General features: G+C 44.1%; 1 protein-coding gene and 1 pseudogene across 4 annotated transcripts in view; both read left to right on the top strand.

Moving 5' to 3' along the window:
- ADK (adenosine kinase) overlaps positions 1 to 6000 on the top strand; it is a 636511-nt gene that overhangs the window by 582645 nt on the left and 47866 nt on the right. The window lies entirely within an intron of this gene.
- On the top strand, positions 44 to 1264 carry LOC105547519 (annotated as a pseudogene).

The raw sequence follows: 6000 nt of genomic DNA on the forward strand, positions 1-6000 counted from the left end.
GCGAGACCCTGTCTCAATAGAAAAAAAAAAGGGGGGGGCCAATATGGGCCCCGGGCCTGCCATTCAGACTTCTGCTTGTTGTGGAGACCAAGAGCTGGCGGCAGGTTAGTGACAGGTGAAGAAAATGGGGTGAGCGAACCCAGCACTCTGCGAGGGCCCCGACCCCTCCTGACTGGGGCCCAGGAGCTCAACAGGCAGTGACCGGCAACCCCTTCACCCTGGGCCGCCTTCCCTTCATCAACTCTGGGAATCTTACTCTGAGGGTTGCAGTTGGGAGTCAAGAAGAAAACCTTCACCCCAAATATCATCAGTCAGAAGAACCCAAGGAAGAAGTAGCTGTCAAGAAGGAGAAACGTGAAAGGGACAGAGATGGACAGAGAGAGGTTCATGGACAGGGATGAGGCCGCCCAGAAGTGATCCAGTCCCACTCCATCTTTGAGCAGGCCCAGCTGAAATAATGAAGAAAAAAGGGAACTGGGATAAGATAGTGGATGTGTCAGACATGGGATCTTCTCATCATCAACATCAAAAAAGAGAAGAAAGAGATGGATGAAGACACGAAACATCTCACCATGCTGGAAAAGGACGATTTCATCGATGACCCCAGGCTGAGGAATGACACTCGAAACATGCCTGTGCAGCTGTCATTGGCTCACTCAGGGTGGCTTTTTAAGGAAGAAAATGATGAACCAGTTGTTAAACCTTGGCTGGCTGGCCCCAAGGAAGAGGTAGGTGTACCTACTGTGAAATTGAAAGAGGAGCCACAAGATGAGGAGGAGGAGGCCAAGATGAAGGCTCCTCCCAGAGCAGCCAGGAAGGCTCCCTGGCCTCCCGAAGGACATACCTGTGGCAGAGCTGCTCAGGGAGCTGAGCCTCACCAAGGAGGAACTGCTGTTCCTCCAGCTGCCAGACAACTCTCCCTGGCCACCCACCACCCAGCTCATCAAGGCAGAGGTGCAGGGCGAGGATAGACAGGTGGTACTCATCAAGCAGGAGAAAGACCAGGAAGCCAGGCTGGCAGAGAATGCTTCTATCCTAGCTGACCTGACAGAGGGTCAGGTTGGCAAGCTGCCCATCCACAAATCCAAAAGGGTGCAACCCCTCCTGGGCAAGGTTACTCTGGATGTGACCATGGGAACCGCCTGCTCTTTCCTGCAGGAGAGGGTGTCTGTGGGCCTTGGAGGTAGGACCAGGGAGACATGTGAAGCACAAACTTGTGTGTTCCCCCAATTTTGAATCCCTCTTAGATCACAAACACTGGTAAAATGATCAGATGGAGGAGGATGGCGGGCAGCTGCTGTCTGCTCCAGACATATTGTTCTCGAATCTCTGCAACCCAGGACAGGCCAGTTGAGCCCACCCACTCCAACCTTTGGCAGCCATTGTCCCAGTTTCCCCCAGAGCCCACGGGGCTTCCTCCCACAGCAACTGTGAATGGCACAGTGACTTTCCCACAGTGTGGAGATGGCACATCCTTGCTGCTGGGGACTTGTCCATGCTATTTATTTTTGTATTTGTGTCTTAATCTCTTCAACTGACTGCATCCTCCCAAGGGAGGGGGGAGGGTCTGTGGGAAGGTGCAGGCTTTTGGTGGCTGTTGGGGCATCAGGCAGGAAGTGTGAGGACTGCAGCTTTTGCTGGTGCTCCCTTCTTCCTCCCAGAGGCAGCGTAGGAGAGAGAGCAAGGATTGTGTCTGAGACTTAAGCATGGGGTCCCAGCTCATCAGTTCCTGGTTGATGAAAAAAACTACCTAACTTTTCTGAGCCTCCTGTTCCTCACCTAACAAAAATGGGGTTGATACCTACTTCGCAGGGTTGACGTGAGGATTACATGGGATATTATAGATGAAAACTCCTTGCACAAGGCCAGAACCAGTAGCCACTCAATAAATGTTAATTTCCTTTTAAGTAAATAAATAAATAATCAAGTGTTAATTCAAAGTCCCATGAGAGCATTCTATGTTTTGGGGTTTTCGTTTTGTTTTGTTTTAGAGACGGGGTCTCATTATTTCACCTAGGCTGAAGTGCAGTGGCACAATCACAATTCACTGCATCCTCGAATTCCTGGACTCAAAAGGATCCTCCTGCCTCAGCCTTCTGAGTAGCTGGAACTATGAGCATGTGCTACCATACCTAGCTAACTTTTTTTAATCTGTAGACTGCCTCTGTGGACAGTTTTTTAAATTTTTTGTCAAAATGGGATCATGCTTTGTTGCCCAGGCTGGTCTTGAGTTCCTGGCCTAAAGTGTTCCTCCCACCTTGGCTGAGACGACAGGTGTGAGCCACTGCACCTGGTCAGCCTTCTGTCTTTAAACAGGATCTGAATCTAGATTCATCAACTCATAAATATGTCCTCATTTTAAAATGATGGAATGATAGAAAGTGAAAGCACCAATCAAATAATATTTTCATTATTTCCAGAATGTGTTGAGCACAGTTAGGTCTGGAAAGGTTTTTGGGAAAGGTTGTGCAAGGTTGAATTTATTCATTCCTTCTAAATTTCAAGCAATTGTATGATTTACTTTTATATAAGCATCTGAAATGCTAAATTATTAAATCCCAGTGGCAAGATCATTGACAACTAGAAACTTGAGTTTATTTACTTACGTGGTTTACTAAACTAAGCTAGAGAAACATAGTACAGTTATTTACTACTTAATATCAGCCAGAAAATGTATAGTGAGTTCATACTATACTAGATTCTGGGAGAGAATCAAATGTAAAACATACACCAGTCTCAAGGAACTTAAAATCTAGTAGGAAGAATCATTATATTCAACAATAAATGTTAATTGAGCACCTACTCTCTACCAGATACAGTACTAAGAGTTGGGAATAAGATTAAGTCATAATTCCTACCCATAAGGAGCTCAAAGTTTAGTTGAGAAGACATTTGTAAAGAAGTAATTATAACTATGATAGATACTTTCCTGAAAGTATGTGAAGGTTATAAGTGATGGCATAAAAGAGAATGATCAGTTCTGCTTGGAGGCCAAGGACTATAGCCGAGAAGACATGCCTTATTTGGAACTAAGAGTGAAAAACAATTTGAAATGTAGACTTGATATATATAGAAGAATAAAAGACCATGGCACATTTGGGAAATCATGAGTATGACCAAAGAGTAACTGTTTGACTAAAGTTACTCTTTTGGTCAGGGAAAGGTAAAGTTTGAACAAAGGCTGGATTCATATCCTAGAGTTAAGAGTTCATTCAATATAGAACCATTGAAGAGTTTTTAACAGGGGAATAACATCAGATTTGTATTCATGAAAAATTACTCCATTTATTCATCATATATTTATTGAGCCCCTATAATATACCAGGCATAGTTCTGGATGCTAGCGATCATCAGAAAAAAATATTGCCTTTTCTATAACTCCTCTTACCTAGGCAGCCAAGTTTTGTGCCCTGAGCCCTAGCTCCTTTCCTGTGCTCAACTGAGTGAATCAGGGTTAGAAACCTCACCAAAGGTAGACAGTCCATAGATGATCAGTGAACTATGAGCTAATACAGCAGAGGAAACTGGTTTTTTGTTTGTCTGTTTTTGAGATAGGATCTCCCTCTGTCACCCAGGCTGGAGTACAGTGGTGCTATCATGGCTCACTACAGCCCCAACCTCCTGGGTTAAAGCAATTCACCCACCTTAGTTAGCCTCCCAAGTAACTGGGACTATAGGCACGCACCACCATGCCCAGCTGACTTTTTATTTTTTTTGTAGAGACAGCCTGTTGTGCAGGCTGGTCTCAAACTCCTGGGCTCAAGTGATTCTCCTATTTCAGCCTCCCAAGGCTCTGGGATTACAGGCATGAACCACCATGCCTGACTGGAAACCAGTTCTTCAGATAAGAGAGTGCAGCAGATAACATTTAAAGAAGTAGAGACCAGGTTGGAATGAACAGCTTTATAGTAAGATTAAAATGATATGCTTCATTTAGTGAACTTATTAAAGATAACAGAAACCTCATTAATTCATATTGTGTGTGTGTGTATATATATATAGAGAGAGAGAGAGAGAGCATCTGAAATGCTAAATTATTAAATCCCAATGGCAGGATCATTGACAACTAGAAACTTGAGTTTATTTACTTACGTGGTTTACTAAACTAAGCTAGAGAGAGACAGAGAAAGAGAGAGTCAGGTGCAGTGGCCCACACCTATAATCCCAGTACTTCAGGAAGCCAAGGTGGGAGGATCACTTGAGTCTAGGAGTTTGAAACCAGCCTAGGCAACATAGGGAGGCCCTATCTCTATTAAAAAAAAAAAAGATTAACTGGGCATGGTGGCGCATGCCTGTGGTCCCAGCTACGTAGGAAGTTGAGGCAGGAAGATCATTTGAACCCGGAGCTCAAGGCTGCTGTGAGCTGTGATGGGACCACTGCACCCGAGCCTGGGTGACAGAGAGAGATCCTGTCTCTAAAAAATTTCTTAAATGCACTCACATACACTAAACCAAGGGGAAATAAGGTTTTAGAGCAGTAATTCCATCTATCATTGTTTTCTTGGTCATTTTTCCATGGAAAACTATTTTTGTATTCAAAGTCAACACTCATTCACTTATATATTTACATTCAAAAGTGAAGACCTTAACTGGAATTAACTTGAAACATTTATGGAAAATTAGATGCAAACATGAACAAACTAAGAGATTTTACCACAAATAATGATGTAGAGGCAGGTAGTCTGCAAGGTCAGAACCATGCCTTCAGAAGCAGCAATTTTAAGTGAGACCTGAATCTCCTATACTCAAAGGTCTCGCATTAGTCAGCATTCTCTAGAGGGATAGAACTAATAGTATATATACACATACATACATATATACACATATACATACATATATACACACACACATACATACATATATATATGAGTTTATTAACTAGTGTTAACTCACACGATCACAAGGTCCCACAATAGACCATCTACAAGCTAGGAGCAAGGAAGCCAGTCTGAGTCTCAAAGCTGAAGAACTTGGAGTCCGATGTTCGAGGGCAGGAAGCATCCAGCACAGGAGAAAAATATAGGCTGGGAGGCTAAGCCAGTCTGAACTTCTCATGTTTTTCTGCCTTCTTTATACTCTCTGGCAGCTGATTAGATGGTGCCCACCAAGATTAAGGGTGGGTCTGCCTTCCCCAGCCCACTGACTCAAATGTTAATCTCCTTTGGCAACACCCTCACAGACACACCCAGGATCAATATTTTGCATCCTTCAATCCAATCAAGTTGACACTCAGTATTAACCATCACAAGTTTCATTTCAAGATTAATAATATCCTTGTCCATTTAATCATTAAAAAGAATGCTTATTATCTGTCAACTTTTACTCTAAGTGCTTTATATGTATTAACTAATTTACTCCTCACAAAAATCCTATAAGTACCTATAAATGCTATTATTGTTCCTTTTTTCTTTCTTTCTGAGACAACGTCTGGCTCTGTCACCCAGGCCGGAGTGCAGCGGCATGATCTCGACTCACTGCAATTTCCTGTTCCTGGACTCTAACCATCCTCCCACCTCAGCCTCCCGAGTAGCTGGGACTACAGGAATGCACTACCACATCCAGCTAGTGTTTTTGTATTTTTTGTAGAAATGGGGTTTTGCCATGCTACCCAGGCTGGTCTCGAACTTGTTACCTCAAACGATCCGCCCATCTCAGCCTCCCAAAATGCTGGGATTACAGACATGTGCCACCATGTCTAGCCTCCTATTTTAAATATGAGAAAATTGGCCTGGCACAGTGGCTCGTGCCTGTAATCCCAAAACTTTGGGAGGCCGAGGTAGGAAGATTACTTGAGCTTAGGAGTTTGAGACCAGCCTGGGCAACATGGCGAAAACTCATCTCTACAAAAAATTAGCTGGGCATGGTGGCATGCACCTGTAATCCCAACTACCTGGGAGGCTGAGGTAGGAGGATCACTTGAGCCAGGGAAGTTGAGGCTGTAGTGGTGAGCCGAGATCGCACCACTGCACTCCAGCCAGGGTGACAAAGTGAGACCCTGTC

This window comes from Mandrillus leucophaeus, unplaced genomic scaffold (genome assembly GCF_000951045.1).
Source record: "Mandrillus leucophaeus isolate KB7577 unplaced genomic scaffold, Mleu.le_1.0 Scaffold39, whole genome shotgun sequence".
Classification (NCBI taxonomy): domain Eukaryota; kingdom Metazoa; phylum Chordata; class Mammalia; order Primates; family Cercopithecidae; genus Mandrillus; species Mandrillus leucophaeus.